This window comes from Peromyscus maniculatus, chromosome 5, assembly GCF_049852395.1.
Source record: "Peromyscus maniculatus bairdii isolate BWxNUB_F1_BW_parent chromosome 5, HU_Pman_BW_mat_3.1, whole genome shotgun sequence".
Lineage (NCBI taxonomy): Eukaryota > Metazoa > Chordata > Mammalia > Rodentia > Cricetidae > Peromyscus > Peromyscus maniculatus.
In genome coordinates, this window is record NC_134856.1 from 88,238,717 (window position 1) to 88,262,648 (window position 23,932).

The 23,932-nt window shown below is 37.7% G+C and overlaps 1 pseudogene across 1 annotated transcript; it reads left to right on the forward strand.

Moving 5' to 3' along the window:
* The first annotated feature begins 1,937 nt into the window (after nucleotides 1-1,937).
* LOC102919309 (aldo-keto reductase family 1 member C1-like) lies at nucleotides 1,938-18,613 on the forward strand (annotated as a pseudogene). Its single transcript, XR_013051476.1, has 6 exons — nucleotides 1,938-2,101; nucleotides 11,763-11,879; nucleotides 14,070-14,147; nucleotides 14,571-14,693; nucleotides 18,056-18,165; nucleotides 18,272-18,613. The product of XR_013051476.1 is annotated as an aldo-keto reductase family 1 member C1-like (transcript).
* Nucleotides 18,614-23,932: the final 5,319 nt, after the last annotated feature.

Genomic DNA, 23,932 nt, shown 5'->3' on the forward strand with positions numbered 1-23,932 from the left:
TTATATGAATGTCTGTGATTATAAGTGAGTGTATGAGTGTGAACATGCCAGTGTGCTACCATGTGTGTGTTTCACTGTGCATGCGACTGTGTGCTAATGCGTGTGAAAGAGATGAGTGTCTGTTGAGTGAGTGTTTCAATGGCTGAAAGTGATTTTGTGTGATTGTATACATTTGTATAAATCTGTTGTATGTATGAATGTGTGTGTTTTGTCTATGTGTGTCAGTGAGGCAGTCATGTGGTTGAGTTTACAACCAATGAGAAGGCAGAACAGAAAGTCTACATAAAGACTTTAACACAGGAAGTAGCTCTCTTTCGGAGAGGTAGGACCACCGCAGGAGGAATGGTAAGGTTTTAGCTCTTAGCTCTGACCTTTTGTCTTTCTTCTTTGCATTGGTTTTGTGTTTCTTATTTAATAAGATGGTTGGTTACATCTACACTCCTCATTTTAGTAACAATGAATGTCTCTCCTCATTTGTACCCTTTCCCAATAATATCATCAAATTATAAATTCACTAATGGACTGACCTACGAGTGAGGTTAAAGTCCTCATGTTTCAATCACTTGATACGTTAGGGGACAATTAAGATTAAAACTATAACATTCTGTGCCTGGCTCCCAAAGGGTTGTGTATGTGTAGTACCACAAGTTCATTTAATCCATTTTAAAGAGACCCTCAAATCTCAACAGCCCCAGCAAATGCCTAAGTTCAAAGTCTCCTCTGAGCATCAAGGCAAAGTTACTTAAATACTTCCTTTTATATGTCATAAAAGTAATTCTGATGATTAAATCTCTATCCCAGAAGTATATATTTTTATGCTAGAATTTACTTCAGTCATGCAGATAGAATGGCTGGGGGATGAGTTAAGACAGTATCCTGCTGTGTGTTAAAGTGTCTATTTCTAAACTAGACCCTGGATGATAGCAGGCAACCTTAATTTCATCATTTGATAATAGAGAAGAATGGCCATGTTCTTTTAACTGTTTATACAAAGAGCAGAGTTTATGGAGGTCTGCTTTCCTTTGGGAGAGTGAATTTCAGAGTGTGCTGACAGAGGATGTCTATGTAAACTCTCAGCTAAATAATTAGGAATTGAGTCTCTCAACAGATTTCCTGCAAACAATGCATACATGTATTGTCTACAACATGTCCAACATGAGGGGAATTTAGTGTGTTCTGTGTGACTTCTCCAGGAGAGACCTCCAACACTGTTTCCTCTGTTCTTCTTGCTATGCACATTGTCTTGGGCTCCTTTTACTTTATAACCTCATTATTTAAGTAACAACCACTGTTACAGCTATATGCTGAGTCCTGTGAATCCTCCCAGCAAATTACTGAACCTAGAAATGTCCCTGAAGACCATGGATAGCAATAATCAATGAGTGATTGTCTCAGTCTGAAAACTTTTCTCAGATGCCCAATTCTCATTATTTGAGAAGAAAAGGCCCACACAAACCTGGGAAGATACATCACTCACTTAACACAGCAGAAACTTGTGGTTTTGTAAAGTAGCTATCTGTTCTAGAATTAATTCAATCCCATGGATGTAGTGGGTAGTTGTTCTAGCTTTGACCTTGAAACACTACCCCTAGAGTGACAGCAGGTAACTGCCACATCTGCCTATTACTTGCCCCTGGGGCTGATCTGCCCCTGGGGCATGGGTGAGAGGCAGCCCCTTAAGACTCGAGGTGTGTACGTGTTTGTGTTTGGCTCTTCTGGATACCTTGTGGTCCTGGAAGCTGAATGGGACACCAAGCCAGAGTTCTCTCCTGGATGGTACCTCATCTCTCCTGCATCCTGTAACCAACCCCTACTGGCTGTAAGGTATCCCAGAAATAAACCTCTCTTGATTACCAGATAAATTACATGGAATTGCCTCGTTAATTACAGTAATACACGGATCTCAAAATACTCCCTCTGGTTGCTCTTCTAGGTTTCTAAGAGTATGGCTATCGAGGCCACCAAAATAGCTATAGATGCTGGATTCCACCATATTGATGCAGCTTATTTGTACCCAAATGAGGAAGAAGTAGGGCTGGCCATCCGAAGCAAGATTGCCGATGGCACTGTGAAGAGAGAAGATATATTCTATGCTTCAAAGGTATTGTGCACATATGGTATGCTGACGTGCAAATGAATGAACCTAGTGTGTTGATATTTGTATAATTTGATCAGTGGTCGAATTAGGCATATTACTCTACTGTTTAATTACATATATTCAACCAGTGTTGAGAACAGAGGAAGCTGATGAATCTCTCTTCACCTTTATGTTTGAATTGGTAACTTTAGTGTAAAAATTATTTTGTTATTTTGTTTCATATTTCATAACAGTGTGGTTTAACTTGGACAGAACTGTGATAAGACTAGGGCTTCCTAGGTGACTATCTCATATCTTATCTCTTGGGTGACCAATATTTCTTAAGGTTCTTAATATCCATTTTTCACTTTCATCAGTGATAGAGAAAATAAAAATTTGCTTCCTGAGTATTTCATGAAACATTGCTAGAGTCTTCTATTTGTCTAACATATGTTAAAATATAAACAATATTTCCTTGTAGATGTAACCAACCGTCTTATTAAATAAGAAACACAGAAACAATGTAAAAGAGAAAGCCGAGAGGTCAGAGCTCAGAGCTAAAATCTCACCCTTCCTCCTGCTGTCCCAGCTTCGCGAAAAGAGACCTACTTCCTCTCGGTTCGTATTTTTAAAGTATGTTGTTCTGCCTTCTCATTGGTTGTAAACCCAAACACATGACTGCCTCGTCACTGTCTGAATGTACAGCCCCCTAGGTCTTAAAGGCATATGTCTCCAATGCTGGCTGTATCCCTGAACACACAGAGATCTTATGGGATTAAAGGCGTGTGCCACCACCGCCACACTCTTGCTATGGCTCTAATAGCTCTGACCCTGAACACACAGATATCTATGGGATTAAAGGCGTGTGCCACCACCGCCACACTCTTGCTATGGCTCTAATAGCTCTGACCCCCAGACAACTTTATTTATTAACATACAATCAAATTAATATTTCAGTACAAATCAAAATAATATTTCAATACAATTAGATTACCACCACATTTCCCCTTTTCTATTTTAATAAAAAGAAAAAAAGCAAAAGGTTATGACTAACAAAAGAAAAACTATATACAAAAGTACAATAACTATATACAATATATACAAGTAATAAATACCTAAACAGGTATTTGACGAATCAGAGAAAATAATTCCATTATCTATCCTATTTTGATAATTCCAAGATGTATCTAATGTACTTTCTATCCTAATTAATTTTCAACTATAACTAACTAATCTTCAACCATAACTAACTAATCTTCAACTCCCTCAGAGACCCAAGAAGGGAATAATATTAGCTAACTAAAATAAAAACAGGAAGTGCATGCAAGCAACTTCCAAAAAAATTTTGTGAGTTGACAGAAACAGCCAGCTGCCTGGGCAGTCACCTGAGGTTTCTCCGCAGTGTTGGGGCATCATCTTCAGCCTATAGGCTTAGTGTATCTGACAGACTCATTTGTGAAGTAGGATGTACACAAGGTCAACAGTTCAACCTCACATTGGGTGAGAGCAGTCCACGTACCAGAAACACTTGAATTCCACTAGTGTCCTGTCATGATTCAGGATTTTAAATTCTGGAAATTGTTGACAGTTTTTTAATTCAGCTGTCCATTCTTCTTGGCTGTGTATATATGGCTTCATCTCAGCATCCCCTTCTTCTCCACATCCCTCTATTAAATGCCAGTCTACTTTTGAGAGGCATGAGCTTTCAGCTGCTGTTCCATTGTACAACAGAATCCATCGGCCTTCTGCCTGTTAAGCTGCCTTCGAAGAAAAGGGCACCGTACCTTTTCCGGATGCGAAGGCCACTTCAGGGATGGGGCCATATTGTCCTGGCCTCAGAAGATGCCTTTTGATAAAGCCATAACCACACTTGTTTTGGCAAGAATCAGTAGTCCCTTGTTTCGTGATCTGTCTGTCCATTTTGTCCTGTTGATTCGAGGATACTTTGTTGTCCAGTGGTTAACTTTTGCCAGAATGAAAGTTGACTCCATATGCAGTTTCTTCAATGCCCATATTTTCTCTAAAGTAGATTGGTACTGCCAGGAGCCGACATGTCTCAAAAAAGAAAAATTTTCTAAGTTATTAAAACATTTTAAATGCCATATTCTGTAGATCTCTGAAGGGTTTGAAGATGACCTGTCTAAAACATCTCTGCTCAATTTTTAAAACATATCCAATATGACTACAAGTTCTATGATAATGTCTAACTACTAGCTTTCATTTCTTTATATCCTAATAGTTGATAATAATAACATTCAAGGATCAGAAATTTGCATTACATTGTTAAATGGATGGAATAAATACAATTAGAAATATACATATAGCATTTTCTAACAATATCAGTTTCAAATTTGTGTACAATATAAAACAATTCAATCCAATGTAAAGTATTTAAAACTAGTAATTGTCTTTCTCTTTTCTTTCTTTTTCTTTCTTTCTTTCTTTCTTTCTTTCTTTCTTTCTTTCTTTCTTTCTTTCTTTCTTTCTTTCTTTCTTTCCTTCCTTCCTTCCTTCCTTCCTTCCTTCCTTCCTTCCTTCTTTCTTTCTTTCTTTCTTTCTTTCTTTCTTTCTTTCTTTCTTTCTTTCTTTCTTTCTTTCTTTTTTTTTTTAAACAAGAACCTTAAATCTAATCTCCTTTGCTTAGCCTTTTTCCTAACCCTTGACAATAACTTGTAACCAACCCCCCTAAATACTGAAAATTATCCCAGACCCAGAACCCATTAAAAAGACCAAAAAACCACCTGCCCCACACCACCTCTTTGGGAATGTGGGCGTCGTATTCTTAAAATTGCTTCCTGCTGGGTATGGGCGAAGTTTTCTTTATCCTGAAAGAAAAATTTTAGGTTAATTGTCAAATTCTAAGAGAGGTAACTATATCCTTCACTATCCAGTCTGTGTATAATGCCAAAGTTCAGGGTTTATCTCAAGTCCTTATTCAAGTAGTCTTTGAGACTGGATCATCTCAGCTAGTCATCTCAAAATTGCTCTGAGCACCTTGTAGTTCAAAGCTGATCTGTGGATGATGTTTGTCAGCTTAATGATATTATTATTGTCCACGTGGAATTGTTGTTGTTGTGGGGCCCCATCTTCTTTCTGGAGACTTCAGTTGATATTAGGCCTGGCCGTGATTTCCTGCAGAAAACTGATAAGAGACTCGAACACAAAAACATATATATGCAGCTAGCCTTTTTTCTAGAATTAGTTAGTACTCTATGTGACCATTCATATCTTAACAAAGTTTAAAATGTATATATATATATATTAATCTTGTAAATTTTGATATAAAATTTATACTTTGAGAAAAGTTTAAAGAATCAGAATAGAATCAAAGAGTTGAGATTAGTAATAGAATAGTCCCTTAATTAATTTTGCTTTTGTCCTGTACCATAGCAGAAGATGGCTCTTATTCTGGCATGATACAGGGAGTTTGCATTTTCCTTTTAACAACATGCTTGATTTTAAAGAAGGAGAGAGCCATTCTCCAACTCCAAAGTCAGCTTTAAATTTTAATTGAACTGGGACTGTTAGAAGACCAATAGTGTTAAATCTTTAGAGAAAAGCAGAAACAAACATTTAGGAAGACATAAAATTTTTTTTTTTTTAGATAATATATACCCATACACCGTTTCACTCTGTTTCTTGGGATAGATGATTTGTCCCTTTTCTTCAGTTGTCTCATTTGTCCAGTGTTCTTCAGATTCCTTAACCTTCATTCTCCTAAAAGACAAAAACAAAAACCTTTCCCCAAGACTAATTTTGGGGATGTTCCTTTTTGGCAAGTTATTATCTGATGAAATGAAAAGGCATGTTTTATTGATACAAGTTAGTTTAAATTGGATGTTCATGCTGGTTGATGAACTATCACCTCCTCTAATTAAGAGGTCTCTCTTGTTCAAATCGAACCTTTATCAATTTTGATGGTACCCACAGCTTATCTTCTCCTGTAGAAACAAAAGCAAAACCACGTCCCCAATGTAATACATACCCTGGTTTCCATTCTGAGGTCAGCACATCCTTAAAGTATATAGGCTGATTTAATTCTGTAGTTTTTTCTATTATCCAATGTCTCTCTGCAGCTGTTGTTCCTTTCTCATTGGCATTCAGAAAATTCAAAGTTAGAAGAGCATTATGCAGTCTATTTCTGGGGGTTTTTGTTACCCATTTCTGTTTATTTAGCATATCCTTTAGAGTTCTGTTTGATCTTTCTATAACTGCTTGACCTGTAGGATTATGTGGTATGCCTGTAATATGCTTTATATTGTAATAAGCAAAAAACTGTTTCATTTTAACAGAGACATATGATGGAGCATTGTCAGTTTTGATTTGTGCAGGTATACCCATGATGGCCATAACTTCTAGCAAATGAGTGATTACAGAATCAGCTTTTTCAGAACTCAAAGCAGTTGCCCATTGAAATCCTGAATAAGTATCGATAGTGTGGTGTACATATTTCAATTTTCCAAATTCTGCAAAGTGAAACACGTCCATCTGCCAGATTTCATTTCTCTGAGTACCCTTTGGGTTACATCCTGCTGGTAATGGCGTTTGATTGTAGAAGGAACAAGTAGGACATTTCTTTATTATTTCTTTGGCTTGTTGCCAGGTTATGGAAAAATCCTTTTTTAAACCTTTACTATTAACGTGATGTTTTTTATGAAATTCTGAGGCCTCCAGCACATTTCCTATCAATAATTTATCAATCTCTTCATTGCCTTGTGCTAGAGGGCCTGGCAGACCAGTATGGGATCGAATGTGAGTTATATATAAAGGATGATTCCTTTTCCTGATTGTATCTTGTAATTGAATAAATAGTGAAGTTAATTCTGAAGCATCAGGGATAAATTCTGCAGTCTCAATATGTAACACCACTCTTTCAGCATACTGAGAGTCAGTTACTATGTTGAGAGGTTCTGAAAAATCCATTAATACCAACAGAATAGCATACAATTCTGATTTTTGCACTGAATTATACGGACTTTGAACCACTTTACTTAAATTTTCTGATTTGTAACCTGCCTTTCCTTCTTTGTTGGCATCTGTATAAAATGTACGAACTCCAGATATGGGTTTTTGCCGTACAATTCGAGGCAAGATCCATTCAGCTCTCTTTATAAGATCAATTCTATTGCTTTTGGGATATTTGCTGTTAATTTCTCCCAAAAAATTACTGCAAGCTCTTTGCCAAGGTTCACTTTCTGTCCATAATTTTTCAATGTCCTCCTTAGTTAATGGTACGACAATTTCTGCTGGGTCTATGCCTGCTAATTGACGAAGTCTCAATTTTCCTTTGTAAATCAAGTCAGAGATTTTTTCCACATAAGTTTTTAATTTTTTATTTGGTTTATTTGGTAAAAATATCCATTCCAATATAATATCTTCCCTCTGCATTAATATTCCAGTAGGAGAACGCCTAGAAGGTAAGATAACCAAAATGCAATCCAGCTTTGGATCAATACGATTCACGTGTCCTTCATGCACTTTCTTTTCTACCAATGCTAATTCTTTCTCAGCTTCAGGTGATAATTCTCTTGGACTATTTAAGTCCTTGTCACCTTCTAAGGTTTTGAACAAATTAGTCAGTTCATCATTTTTTACTCCAACAATAGTTCGTAGATGAGAAATATCTCCAAATAATCTTTGAAAGTCATTAAGAGTCTGTAGTCTATCTCTCCGAATTTGCACCTTTTGGGGTCTAATTTTTTGTAGCTCTATTTTATATCCTAAATAATTAATAGAATCTCCTCTTTGTATCTTTTCAGGAGCAATTTGTAATCCCCAGCGAGGCAAAATTTTCTTTACTTCTTCAAACATTATTTCTAAAGTATCTGCATTTGAGTCAGCTAGTAAAATATCGTCCATATAATGATAAATTATAGATTTAGGAAATTTTTTACGTATCACTTCCAATGGCTGTTGTACAAAATATTGGCACAGAGTTGGGCTATTCAACATTCCCTGTGGGAGGACCCTCCATTGAAATCTTTTAACCGGTTGAGAATTATTATAAGTAGGCACTGTAAAAGCAAATCTTTCTCTGTCTTTTTCTTGTAAGGGTATTGAAAAGAAACAGTCTTTTAAATCAATAACTATGAGAGGCCATCCTTTTGGTAACAGAGTAGGCAAAGGCATCCCAGATTGTAGAGAACCCATTGGCTGAATTACTTTGTTAATTGCCCTAAGGTCTGTTACCATTCTCCATTTACCAGATTTCTTTTTAATAACAAATACAGGAGAATTCCAAGGGCTGGTTGATTCTTCAATATGCTGAGCATTTAACTGTTCTTCTACCAGCTCTTCTAAAGCCTGGAGTTTCTCTGTTGTTAAAGGCCATTGCTGGACCCATACAGGCTTGTCTGTTAACCATTTTAAAGGTAGAGCTGTTGGTGTCTTTGGAAGATCATCAGTTATTGTGCCCTGTTCTTGTATAATATGGATGGCTGGTGACCACTCATTAGAACAATATCTTCTAATATTTCTCTCAGTAACATGTGCTAGTTTATGATTTGTTTCTGAGATTGGAGGGATGTTAATCTGAGTATTCCATTGTTGCAACAAGTCTCGACCCCACAGGTTCATAGTTATGTTAGCCACATATGGTTTTAATTTTCCTCTCTGTCCTTCTGGACCTATACATTCGAGCCATCTTGCACTCTGTTTCACCTGAGATAATGTCCCAATTCCTAACAGTTGAACGTTTACCTCCTGAAGAGGCCAAGTTGGATGCCAAAATTCTGGTGCAATTATGGTAACGTCCGCACCTGTGTCTACCAGACCAGACAACAAAACACCATTTATTTTTATCGTTAATTTTGGTCTTTGTTCATTAATAGAAGTTTGCCAAAAAATTTTCTTTATGTTTTCTCCTGAATTTTCTATTCTCTCTGTTTCATCATTCTGACCAGCATGATTTATTCCAATAGGCATTTGGTTATTTAATCGCTCTCCAGAGCAGGCATTTCCTCTATGGCTGCCGGAAAGGTTTGAACTGGATTTGCACTGGGGGCCTGCCTGAGGCCCCTCTGGGAGTTTCCCGAAGACTGAGGCAAAGGATTACCCTGTCTGTCCTTTGTTGATCTACATTCGTTGGTCCAGTGTTTTCCCTTACCACACCTTCTGCATACTCCAGAAGGAAGGGGCATTCTGTTGCCATTGTTCCTTGAAGAAACATTGTTTCTGGAAATGACCTGTCTACAGTCCCTTTTCAAATGTCCTTGCTTTCCACATCCAAAACATCTAACACTCCTCAAACCTTTTGAAATTACTTCTCCTACCCATGTATCATCATGCTCATCAGCTTCAACATTAATTGTTTCTCTAATCCAATCTTCCATAGGTGCAGATCTTGCCCTTAATGGCCTGATTATTCTTTTGCATGCTGCATTCGCATTCTCAAAGGCCAAAGATTCAATTATTGCCTTACCAGCTTCTGAATCCGAGACCGTTCTCTTTACTGCTGAAGCCAGTCTTTGTAAAAAATCTGTAAAAGACTCTTTTGGGCCTTGCTTCACCTTTGTAAATGACTCAGATTTTTTTCCTGGTTCCTCAACTTTGTCCCATGCATTCAAGGCTGCCGTTCGACATAAAATTAGGGTTTGGACATCATATAAACATTGTGCTTGTGCTGAAGCATATTGGCCTTCGCCCATAAGCTGATCCTGGCAAACTTGTACTCCTTTATCCCTCCATTGTTTTTCTATGTTTTTAGCCTCCTCCTTAAACCAAGTCAGAAATTGAAGTCTCTGGCTGGGTTCCAGAACACCTTGTGCGAGGTCCCGCCAGTCCTGTGGTACTATCCTATTATATGTTGACCAAGTGTTTAACATTTGCTTTACATATGGGGAATGCATGCCATAAGATACTATTGCCTCCTTAAACCTTTTTAAATCCAACATTTCAATTGGAGCCCAAGTATTTTGTGTAGCCATTTGATCAGGCATCTGCTGTACTGTTACAGGATAAATTAAGGGTGACTGTGTGAAAACAGGCTTTCTTTCTGCAACCTTATGATCCCGACTTGAAACAACTTCACTGTTAATTTCTTCTGTCTGAATTTTTACAGGTTTAACAAGTTCTTCTAACGCTGTTATCCTGGCACTTAAATTGACTATCTTTTTAAATATTAAAATGTGGATTATTATAGTGATGAGGTGCATAATTCCACCAATACTAATATTATATAGTTGTTCCATTGCCAGACTGCCTAAAATTTCGAACAAAAACCAATTTTCTTCCAATGTACACATAAAACCCATTTGTTTTTTAATGTGGAAAAAAATTCTCTTTTAGATAGTTTCCTTTAAAATATCTGATATATTATGACTTACCAAATCTGCGTAGAACAGTAGAAATCCGAGGGGATTTTCAAAGCAGCCACCTAGTGTCCCAGGTGTAAATCCAGAGAGAGAGAGAGAGAGAGAGAGAGGAAAGAGAGAACGCACAAGAAAGCGTAGCCGGCTAAAGCTTAAATGCAGCCACGTGTTCCCTCTTGTGCCGAGTCAAGGCTTGGGTCTGTCTTCCTTAAGCTCGGCAGGGCAGGTCTGAGTTGTTTGTAGCACCGGCTTTAGGCAAGCTGCTCACAGACCTAGGCCCGGGCTAGAAGTTGCTACCCGGACTAGGACGCCAGCAGCTCGGACTAAGAAGCCAATCGCCGCCGGCCGCCGTGTGCCGCCGCTGCCGCCGCTGCCGCCGCCGCCGCCGCCGCTGCGGGCCGCCTGCCGCCCTTGCGGGAAAGCGGACCTGCCGCCAAGCCAAGCAGTTTTTAATGGATTCTTGTCACGTTGGGCGCCAGATGTAGATGTAACCAACCGTCTTATTAAATAAGAAACACAGAAACAATGTAAAAGAGAAAGCCGAGAGGTCAGAGCTCAGAGCTAAAATCTCACCCTTCCTCCTGCTGTCCCAGCTTCGCGAAAAGAGACCTACTTCCTCTCGGTTCGTATTTTTAAAGTATGTTGTTCTGCCTTCTCATTGGTTGTAAACCCAAACACATGACTGCCTTGTCACTGTCTGAATGTACAGCCCCCTAGGTCTTAAAGGCATATGTCTCCAATGCTGGCTGTATCCCTGAACACACAGAGATCTTATGGGATTAAAGGCGTGTGCCACCACCGCCACACTCTTGCTATGGCTCTAATAGCTCTGACCCTGAACACACAGATATCTATGGGATTAAAGGCGTGTGCCACCACCGCCACACTCTTGCTATGGCTCTAATAGCTCTGACCCCCAGACAACTTTATTTATTAACATACAATCAAATTAATATTTCAGTACAAATCAAAATAATATTTCAATACAATTAGATTACCACCACATTTCCTTTTATTTATGTAAATGATAGGAATATTAACTCTTTCCCATTGAGCTAATGCATGAAGGGATAAGATAGAAACCTCCTTTGTAAACTTATGTAAAATATAACTCAGAGAATGGCTGTTATTACATCCAATTTTCACACGTGTTTATGTCCTTTCATTGTCCCATAGATTTACCAATAAACCCCAAATATGTATCAGACTTGACATTAATAGATTAGACAATGGAAAACTAAAAATTGGACAGAGTATTTTTGCTCTGTGGTCACCAGTTTCTGACCAGTTGAAAAAGTCTCAATTTTGGATAAAAGAATTCCATAAATTTGGACAATGTGTTAATGTAGCACAACTTTCACTCTCAACATTTGCAGCTACCTTCCACATGTCATAGGTCAGAACTGGTTTGGCCTTGTTTGGAAAAGTCACTGAAAAAGCTTCAGTTGGATTATGTCGATCTCTATCTTATTCATTTCCCAGTGTCAATGACGGTAAGCAATCAACATCTTCATACCTATTTTACTTCAGTGGTCCGAATGCCCTTTAATTTCATTGATGATTTATTTAGATTTAGATAAACTGATAAAATTTAATGAATATATCATGGAAACCACTCAAAATAATTAATGTGGAAAACAAGTAACCCAAATCACACAAGATTGATGGATTTGGAAAAGTCTTTAGAAATGTGTCTGTTTATATGTTTTTCTTTTGTTCCATCCTTTTCCATTGGTAGCAAACATGGCTTGTTCATGGTTCATGGTTGTTTATATTCAGTGCCTTATCTGTATCTTCCAGTGTAAAACTTAATCTTAAAAATAAAGTTGATTGAGTCTATCCTTATGTGGGCTCCTTTTACTTTCAATCTTTTTGTTTTTAAGTGAATCTCTTTAGTCTTGATTTTTTTTTTTAAAAAAATGGGGTTGGCTTTGAACTTTCTGTGTTGCCAAGGCTAACACTGAATCCAGATCCTCTAGCATCCATATACTAGGATTGTAGAGATGTGTCATCACGCCCACTGATCTGTTTTTGTTTATAATTATTTTCTTTTTACTATTTGAAACTGTACAAACTTAGGCAAGTGGCAGGCAGCAAAAGAATATTTTAATGAGTAAAGTGGTGTCTGCCAAATAAGAGCACTGTCCTAGCAGATCATACATTCTTATTTTTGAATGGGTCCTAGCCATGTTGACGTGTCAGCCTCCATTGAAGATTTTGATTATCTTTTTTCAATCTTCTGAGTACTGAGATGACAGGTGTGCACCAACAGACCTGACTCAGACTGAACTGTTTTGAACTTTTTAATTGTCTGGTTTTTAGTGATTAGTTCCTTAAATCTATGACTTTATTTTCTTTTATGTAAATGCCAATAAGAATAACCACATAACTAACAGATAAAAAAGTAGATTAAATGTATTAATATAGTGCCTGGTACATGGCCAGTGCTTGGTAAATGTATGTGTTTTAATATTAGTAAAATAATATATAACAAAACCAATCTTAGTCCATGTCTAGCAATAATGGAAATTTTACCCATCATGATATCATATGGTCAACAAAAAATGACAATAAACTACTGTCTCCCCTATGATTCACTCCTCTCTGTATGGCCCTTGACATGTTGGACTAAGAATGAATTAAAAAAAAAACTTACAAATAAATGCAGGATGATAGATGTAAGTCATAAAATGTTGAGAAACATTGGTTGAGATTAGAAAAATATTTACTCATTAGGATGTTTGATTTTAAGACCTGGGAAACAGATTCCTCAGTAAATACATTCAGTGTTCTGAAAAGAATCCATATCCCCAAGAATTAATGGGTCATACTTCCTAGCTTGTTTATATTTTGTCTACCATTGAAAGGGCTACAAACAGAACATCTGAGGAGTTTCTGTATGTTCCAGAATCTACAGCTGATAGTTGTTACTATTGATATTGTTTTTTTTCTGACTTAGTTGTTGTTGATTTTTAGAAAAAATAATCTAATTATTCTGATATTAATAACTATTAATCATTAATTTTTATTATAAACAATTATTAATTATTATTATTAGAGAGTTATTCTGATCTCCTTGATGTGTTATCCTTCTATCTCCATTTCCTGGTATCTGGAATTACAGCCATGTACCACTATACTTGACATATGCAGTGCTGCGGATTGGACCTAAGGCCTTGTTCATACTATATCAAACACTCTACCTACCGGCTAAGGAGTATCTCAGTCCCTTGATGGACATTGTTTAGCTGCTATGTCTAACCTTTGACCTTTGACATGTTGAAGGAAAGTAACAGTGATGAGAACACTGATTCTGTAATCATGTCAAGACTGCAATTGCTTATTTGATGGGATCATGACCATGTACTGACTTTCTCAGTGTCACACAGATGTTTCTCCAGGGGAAATGGCATTGGTATTAAACAGTAATGCAAGTCAAATAGGATACCCATAGAGATCTGGGAAATGTTGTGAATTAACACATGTAATAGATGTGAGAGAACAAAAGAAACATGTTACCTTAAATATTTCCTACAACTTCACATGCAAAGGCTTTTTCGAATATAAATTCTGGTGTGCGGTTCTCCCTAATTTATGGAGAAGCCCTCTCTATACTAGGGAGCATTGTTATGGGGAAAGCCATGACATTTGTGAGATGGTTATAATGGCTGTTTCTTTCCTAGCCAGGAAATGATCTTAATCCAATAGATGAAAATGGGAAGTTATTATTTGACACAGTGGATCTCTGTGACACATGGGAGGTAAGTACTTGGAATATAGAGCAGAGGGGAAGTTAAGAGAGGGAGTCAGGTCTCAGCTTCACATGTGAGAGTCAGATAGGCACCTCCAGATCAAGAAACCCATGGTCTTTACTAGGGTTATTTTGCTGCTGTGGAGAGGAAGGCATAATTGAATATGTTAGAGACTACCAGAAAAGTATTGGGAGAAATATCTTCCACTATCTGAAATAATCTTTCTGATTCCTAAGAAGAGCAAAGGCATTAATTCTGTCTTTACCTCCTGTCCATATTTAAAACTGGTTTCTCTCTTCTTACGAAACAATGTAGTTAGCTTTATTTATTTTCCTTTCTTGACACTGTTCTTTCTAGCAACACAACATTGCATTCATAACCATCTACAGCCACTTTCATAAATTATTCTTTACCACCTTCTCCCTGCCCCAGGCCATGGAGAAGTGTAAGGATGCAGGGTTGGCCAGGTTCATTGGGGTGTCCAACTTTAACTGCAGGCAGCTGGAGATGATCTTGAACAAGCCAGGGCTCAAGTACAAGCCTGTGTGCAACCAGGTGAGCATCCATAGTTTCCTTTTCTTCTGCTCTTCATTCCTTTCTTCCTTTATTACTTCTATAATCCTCTTCTCTTACTAAATTTCATGGAGCAGAGGATGTTGATTGCATCTCTGCTTAATAAAGTCTTTGTGGAAAAGTTTGGGGGCCACAGTGATTCTGTGCATGCAAGAATTTGGAAATGCAAAAGTAATCAAGGAAAGCTGCACTCTCTAATAATGAAGAATGACTCAAGACTGAAAGAATGAAAGAGCCATGGAGGGGCTGGAGAGATGGCTCAGTGTTTAAGAGCATTCGCTCCTCTTCCAGCGATCCCTGGTTCAGTTCCCAGCACCTACATGGCAGCTCCCAAGTCCATTTCCAGGGGATCTGGCTTCCTCTGTATGAGGTTAATTCTAATTTTGTAGGGTAAGTTTTATAATGTCCCTTCCCTTTCTATTTTACAGAAGAGTTTGAGGAGCATTGGTGTTAGTACCTTGTCTTAGTTTCTTTCTATTGCTCTGATAAAGACCATGATCAAAAGAAACTTGGGGAGTAAAGTGTTTATTTCATTTTACAGCTTATAGTCCTTCACTGAGGGAAGTCAGAGCAGGAACTCAGGCAGGAACCTGGAGGCAGGAACTGAAGCAGAGACCACAAAGGAAGACTACTTACTGGCTTGTTCCCTTGGCTTGGTCAGCCTGCTTCCTTATACACTCCAGGACCACCTGCCCAGTGTTGGTGTCTCCCAGTGGGCTGGGCCCTTCAACACCAATAATTAATAAAGAAAATAGTCTACAGATTTGCCTACAGGCAGTCTGATAGAGATACTTCTCAACTGATTCTCTTCTTCCTAGATAACTCTAGTTTGTGTCAAGTTGACAAAAAGCTAGCCTGAACTCTTCTCTTTAAAGGTGTGGTAGAATTTAGTAGTGAATCCATCTGGGCCTAGGTTCCTACTCATTTGTTTTAGTTGGAAGTCTATTATTGATTTCAACAAATTGTTGATATGTTGTGACTTACTTTGGTAAGACATATGACTCTAGGGATTTGCCTACTTCTAGATTTTTCAGCTTTTTTGGATGCAAGTTCTCAAAATATGCTGTAACAATCCTCTGGATTTCATTGCAGTCTCTTGTAACTTCCTATCATCTATAATTTTCATAATTTTGTCTCTCTCTCATCCTCTCCTCTCTTCTTAATAGTCAGATCAGTTTTTTAAAGCAGATGTTTTCTTTTGCTTCAGTTATAACTATCCTGTCAGGTGATAATTATCTATGGGTCATGTTTTAAGACAAATTTTTACATATTTGAAATCTACTTCAAATATCTATTAATACATGTCGCCTGAATTAGCTATCTTACTGAGGTTTTTTAGAAGTTATTTTTTCATTTTAAGATACTTGTTTGTTTTTTCTTCATTGAATTCTAATGTAAGTAAAGTTTTTGATTAAGTAGTTAAGATGAACTACAGCTATTCCTAAGTAATACAGTAAACCTTGTTGCCTTTCCTTAGTAATCAATGACCTGAGGGAAGGTTTACTGTAATAATCAGCACTTTAGGAACAGATACTTGTGTTTTCTCTCTGTGTGTATTTATTTATTACTATGTAATTATTATATGTATATAGATATATATATTCCTGAATACACAAACTACAACTTGCTCATTTTGTATGTTATTTATATGCATGTTTTCAGGGCTGACCATGTGACACTGTACAACCAATTGGCATGATCTTTCCTGGGATTTTTTTTTCTTTTCTTTTCTTCTTCTTCGTGTGTGTGTGTGTGTGTGTGTGTGTGTGTGTGTGTGTGTGTGTGTGTTTGTTTTTCAAGATAGGGTTTCTTTGTGTAGCCTTGGCTGTCCCGGAACTCACTCTGTAGGCCAGATTGGCCTTAAACTCACAGAGATCCACCTGCTTCTGCCTCCCAAGTTTTGGGATTAAAAGTGTACACCACCAGTGCTTAGCTCTCTGGATATTTTAAAAATACAATTAAAAATTTTACTTTGTGTTTGTATGAGTATGAATGTTGTCTGTCTATCTCTGTCTCTCTGTCTCCTTGTCTGTCTCTGTCTCTCTTTCTCTCTCCCTCTGTGTGTGTGTAGGCAGGCATGCTGTGGTGTGTGTCTGGAGGTCAGAGGACAACCTTGTAGAGTTGGCTTTCTCCTTCCACCTTTATGTGGGTTCTGGAAATTGAACTTAGATCACCAGGCATGTGTGGCAAGCTCTTTTATTCCTTTGCTAACCCCCATGGCTTTGATGCTCAAATATTTCCAAATGTTGCTAGCAGAATCCCTACAAACTTACTTTTTTGTCCTTCATACCTGCCCTCATCAGTCTTCAACCAAATTCTTGCTTTATGGTACAGTTCAAATCCAAGGCTTGGTGGGCTTCTTCTCCTTGCCCCGTCTGTAGTTCATTTTTTCTCAGCGTATCTGTATTCAGTGGGTGAGAGTCAGTTCACCTCAGGGATGTTTTTACCTTTTAAAAGAGGACCATTACTTGAAGTTGAGACTTTCTTTCTTTCTTTATTTTTTTTTATTAAGAGATTTTCTATTCATTTTATATATCAACCACAGATTCCCCCGTCCTTCCTCCTCCCACCTCCCATCCTTCCCACACAAGCTATTCCTCCATTTCCACCTCCTCCAAGGCAAGGTCTCCCATGGGGAGTCAGCAGAGTCTGTGACTCTGGTACATTCAGTTGAGGCAGGTCCAAGCCCCTCCTCCCTGCACCAAGGCTGCACAAAGTGTCTCACCATAGGCATTAGGTTCTAAAAAGCCCACTCATGCACTAGGAACAGGCCCCAGTTCCACTGCCTGGGGGCCCCCTAAACAGTTCAAGCTAAACAACTGTCTCACTTATCCAGAGGGCCTAGTCCAGTACCATGGGGGTTCCTCAGCTATTGGTCCACAGTTCATGTGTTTCCACTAGTTTGGATAGTTGTCTCTGTACTTTTTTCAATCATGGTCTCGATATCTCTTGCTCATAGAATCCCTCCTCTCTTTGTCGATTGGACTCCTAAAGCTCCACCTGCGACTGGATGAGAGTTCTATGATGACAGTTAGGGTATTCAGCCATCCGATCACCAGAGTAGGTTAGCTCAGGCACCCTCTTGATCATTGCCAGTAGTCTATAGTGGAGTCATCTTTGTGGGTTCTTAGGGACCTCCCTAGTACTCTGCTTCTCCCTATTCCCATGGTGCCTTCATTTATCATGGTATCTCTTTCCTTGTTCTCCCACTCTGTTCCTGATCCAGCCAGATTTCACATAGTGTAGACTTTTCAATTCCACTTCTTTTACTTAGGAACACTTCTTTTTCATGGTCATATGAGGTTTTCTATAATCTGATATCTTTCTGTCTTGTCCATCTACAGGTAGAATGCTATCCTTATCTCAACCAGAGCAAGCTCCTGGATGACTGCAAGTCAAAAGACATTGTTCTGGTTGCCTATGGTGCTCTAGGTACCCAACGATATAAGAACTGGTAATAAAGATTGTAACTAAATCATATCTAAAACACATATAAAATAATTTCAGTCTTGAAATCACAAGTTCTTGACCACAAGCAGTCAATATTCCTTTCTTTTCAGGATAGATGAGAATGCCCCATATCTCTTGGAAGATCCAGTTCTTTGTGCTATGGCTGAAAAGCACAAACTTCAGCCCTAATTTCCCTGCAGTATCTGCTGCAGTGTGGGATTGTGATTGTCGCCAAGAGTTTCAATGAGAAGCAGATCAAGGAGAATATGAAGGTGAAGAGCAGGCTATGGACATCGGGGCTCCTGTATAGTGTTTCTTCCTTGAAGGCTTCTGTATAGCCTTCCAGTTTCCTTGTGTCTAGTGACTGTTGCCAGCATTCCCTTGGCATATGTGCTTCATGTGCATGAATGAGCATTTTCTTAGCATTCTGGTTTCATGGCTGTAGAGGATTAAAATTGACTGGGTTATCTTTAAGTTAGCGAACACCTTTCATTCATTTCACTAAATGAGGGAGCCAAACTATGTGATTTTTCAGCCTACATTAAAAATTTATTCTCTTGATGCTCATAGAGAATAGTATTTATATATTGATTTACTCTGTGGGTTGATTATCTTTATTTTCAAGTAGGAAGATATTGTTACTGCTAATAGTTGTCCAGTCAGCCAGTTTCAATATATAAGTTCAAAACAAAGAAATTAATGCTTTTGTTCGCTCTTTCTTGCCTTATCTCTTTGTCAGGCAGTCTCTCTGGTATCTAGGCTAACCTCAGACTCACTGTCCTTTACCCTTAGGCTCCTAAGAGCTGGAATTGCAGGTGTAGTTCAAACTCAGTTTAGGACTAGATATTTGAGTTTACATTTTTAGGCTTAAAACTGCCCCATTATCATAGTTTTCATACTCTATGGGGCATTATAAGTTACATACCAGGCAAACCTCAAGGGATGAAATGGGAAAACTTGCAAGTTCATATTACAAAAGTGTGTGTCCTCAGAAATTAGAAGAATTAAGGGGGCTCTTTACAGTTCATTTACCACATTTATATATTCTGAATATTGGCTTTTCAGATTAAGAGTTATCTGTTGAAGTATCTTCCCCAAAGTTTACCTGTGTTTTCATTAGTTTTATCATATATTTTTATGTGCTAAAATCTCTCCCTTACTGTGGTCACACCATTCATGATTTTACTTTGTGGTCAATGAATATTATGTCTTTCCTATATGGGTAGCATAACGAATTTTGTTACATTCCATACAAGTGATAATTTTTCCCCCAACTGGTCTTTATTTCTTTTCTTTTTCTTTTTCATTTTCATTTTCTTTTTATTTGATTTTTTGAGACAGGGTTTCTCTGTGTAGCTTTATGCCTTTCCTGGATCTTACTCTGTAGACCAAGCTGGCCTTGAACTCACAAAGATCCGCCTGTTTCTTCCTCCTGAGTGCTGGGATTAAAGGTGTGCACCACCACCACCCGGTCTGGTCTTTATTTCAATGAAAGTTTTTAGTGCTATGTAAAGCAAGGATGAATATAAAAGTATATAATTTTTAAATGGTACTTAAAGTATCCTAGCAGTAAAATTGACCACTTTTCTTTTAACTGGTGTGTTTACTTTTCTCTGTTGTGATGATTATATTAGAAAATCAATGTTTGATTTATTGCTTTCAATATTAGTACTAGGGATTGAACCTAGAACCTCACACATGCTAGGCAAGTTCTCTAGCAGTGAGCTATGCCACCAGGCTTGTTTTGTTGCTTTTGCTTGTACTTTTTACTTAAATGTGTTGGCTATTATTGACTGCCTCTGGTCAGATAAAACCTAAAATCGCCTTTTCCCAATATTACCTCACTGTATTGAAACACGATCTAATTTTTTATAATGTTAAACTTTTAAATATGATTTAGGTATATGTTTCTGAATTTTAGATCATCTTTTAATATTATTAAATAAAATCTTAATTTGTCCATTAAAGAATCTGTATATATTCTGTCAGACTTAATAGTTTTGATCAAATTTTGATAACATTCATTTTGCTTTGATAATGTTCAAATTTATGGAGATTAGTTAAAAATAACAAAGTGAAACCTATTGTCTAGATTCATCAACTAATACATTATGGATACTTTTTTTTACTGTTTCTCTTTCTTCCTCTATTTTTAAAGAATATGTATTTAAGGATCCACTCATTCTGATGGTTTAATAATTAGTGAAATTCATTTTGATGCTTAAAGTGTTAGAAATTTAAAGAGTGACATTCTTTTTAAGCCAGTTCCTGGCTCTTTAAACAAAGTATCATCTGTATTTGAGAAATGTCTGATTACATAAAAAGGGTATTTTTTACATTCTAATCATTCATTGATTGGATATACAAAGCCAACTGTATCCATGATGATTATTGTTAACTCATATGTTTTAAAAGTGATCATCAAATTCCTCTGGATATTGTATGAAATTGATCCTATAATCTTTGCATATGCCAGTTTGGTTTCTTCTCTGTCAGGTTTGCATGACAAACTCTTTCCCCAGTTGAGCCATCTTGCCAGCTCTCTTTCAAATATCTTACAAATGAAACAGGAATATTACACACATAAAACACAAAATAATCTCAAAGCCATTAAACAGTGAGACATTAATATCTAAGTGGTTAATAATACATTTGAGACAAATTCTCCAAGCTTAAAACAAGCCCTTTGAAGACAGGCATAGGACATGCAGGACACTTTGAAAAGCCGCTCGCCTTTTGCAGTCTCTTTTACCAAAATGCACAACCATTTTGAACAAATTTAGGAATGTAAAGTTTATGAGTCAGTTTTGAGGCTCTAAACCTTCATTTCAGACATCCTTTTCCCAAAGATGGAGATAGTGTCATGAGTACTGGTCAAGGACTTACAGATGTTAGGGACATGGGTACTTTTAACACGAAGCTTCCAGCTGTCCTTCTTGTGACTAGTTTTGTCACATCCCAGAGGCTTTCTGAAGCCACAGCCATCAGCAGACACATAACTTCCCAAGATGTGCATCCCACATTACATCCACTTCTCTAACGAGATTCCTTCCTTAAATTAGAGGAGGCCTAACTCTCACTTGTCCTAGAAGAATGCTTGGATTACCTTTTAGATTCACTTACTTCCCTAGTGACCCTAGATGTATTCGTGGGTTTAAATGCTGTTTATAGACTGAGGAACCCCAAATCAGTATGTATAGCCCAGCTTTCCCTTAAACACTCTAGATGGGAAGCCAGATATTACGCTCCACAGCTCTGTTTCCATCCAAGGGATATTTGAAACTTAGTGTTTGTCAAACTAAGCTCCCTTGTATCTTCTACTCTCTGCTGAATTTTTCCAGTCATGGTATTTGTAGACTATATTTTGCCATTCATAAAGCCCATAATTTTTGAGTTTTTACTTCCATTTTCTCATAGCTCATGTATAAACTCTGAGAAAATCTTGTTATGTTCACTTTCAAAATGTATTCAAAACCTGTGCTTAGGTTTTAAGGCAGAGTCTTTGAGGCTATTAAACTCTATCATTTTGGGGCAAGACGTTAAACATCCAAAAATTTCTAAGAGGAAAATCAAGAAGTATTATTTAGTATTCTGATTGTGTAACTATTCCTGGAGAGAATATCCCATTTTTCCAGAATGGAAAGGGGAATAACAGAAGGACGAATTCTGTCTAAGTTTGTGGTGGTTTGAAAGAAATTGGTTCCCAAAGGGAATGGCACTATTAAGAGGTGTGGCTTTGTTGTAGTAGGTGTGGCCTTGTGGGAGAAGTGTGTCACTGTGAGGGTGGGCTTTGAGGTCTTTTTTCATTCAGTGTGCCACTCAGTTCACTTGCTATTGCCTTTGGATCAAGATGTAGAATTTTCCAGCACCATGTCTACCAGAAGCCACCATACTCCCAGCCACCACGCTCCCCACCATGCTCCCCACCATGCTGATAATGGACTAAACCTCTGAAACTGTAATCCAATGCCTCAACTAAATGTTTTCCTTTTTAAGAGTTGCCATGGTCATGTGTTTCGTCACAGCAATAGAAACCCTAACTAAAACAAGGTCTATATTGGTGAACCAATGATGTAGTTTTTGGATCATTTACAGGAACATGGGTAATGGATTATGTACAGAAGGATGGGTGATTTGGGCAGCTACATCACTGCACTCTAACTGACACTGAACTTTCTCATGGAAGTTGTGTCTTTGGGTTCCCCTGGGAAACTTTAGATAGCTACACCAATGAAATCTCATGTCTTAATGTTCTAGTTTTCTGGCTGCTTTACCCATGTTTTCTCCCATCTGGACATGTATCCTTGGCTGTATCCCAGAAGTTCTGGTACCATGTGCTCTCATTTTCAAATATCTTCAGGAATTTTTAATATCCTCCCTGATTTCGTCAATGATATACTATTTTTTTTCATTATTTTGGAAACAGATTCTCTGCTAACTCCAAGTTCACTGTGTAGTTGAGGATTCCCTGTACTCGTGACCCTTTTGTTTCCACTCCCCTAGTGAAAAGATTATATATAGCCTTATGAAACCATATCCATATTTTTGGGAAGAAAATTCAGAATTTACTAAATTCAGTAAAATTGCCTTGGACTCTGAAACACAGTATCAAAGGAAATAAAATCTCAAGAGAGCTGAGTAAAGAACTAACCTTTAAGTTTATCAGAGTTTTTTGTATCTGACTAGATACTACACATACACATAAAGTTTGAGCCTAGGCATCTACAGTTGGAATGGGAAAATAGCACTTTCATAGCATTTGATAACAATTCAAAATACCTAAGAATAAAATTGGCGTTGGCTACAGAGCTTCCACAGAGAGAAATGATAAGATATTGAAGACATAAAATGATATGTGAACAAGTGGAAGAAAATGCGTTCCACTTTTGTGATAGAGAAGATGACATATTGAAATATAAATCTACACAAAGTAATATATACATGCATACAATACATTTTATATTCTAGTGTCTTGTCTTAAACTGGATAAAATTTTATCAGATTTATATAAAACATTAATGATGGATATAAAGTTTACAAAAATATAAGGGAATCTTGTTTCATTGGAGTTTTGAATTGATTACAAAACAAATACAATATTTTGGTGGTGAACATTCTCCATTCAGGGGACTTGTCTGAGTTGAGATGAATACTTGAAACCAGGGTGGTTAAGTTCCCTTTTGGATCTATCTGTTATTACAGCATGCTTGTCTTCATGAGATAAAAGCACCCAAAGCCTCCCCACAAGCCAGAACGGCTGAGAACATTAGAAGGTTTATAGTATGGACAGTTCCCCGAGAACAGTACCATTGTAGGAAGCATGGGCACGCCACTAGGTGGCGGTAGAAAAACACTGTAGGCCAGCATCAATACTGTGGTTCCCTTCTGGAGGAAAAAAGTAACCCAGTTCAGTGAACTTAAGACTATCTAGCTGTGGGTGAATGTGGCACACCTGGAAAGTTCATGCTCACTCTGCTTCTTACAGGGTGTGGTATGGAGATGTGCATAGTTTCCAGACATTTCTGGGCAAATCAGGGTTTATGTGAGAAAAGTGAGTGACTGTCTTGTTAATGTTACTACACAGAGATTAACATCATGGTTAATACAATCCACGTGGTGGAGGTCAGCACCATTGTTGGCAGTTGTATACCTGGGAAGTGAATGCAGATCAAGAAGAGCTGGCAGCTGAGACCTGTATGGGGAGGAAACTTACAGTGCATAAAGTGAGATCAAGCTCAACACATACCTATCACATTTCAATGAAGCATACT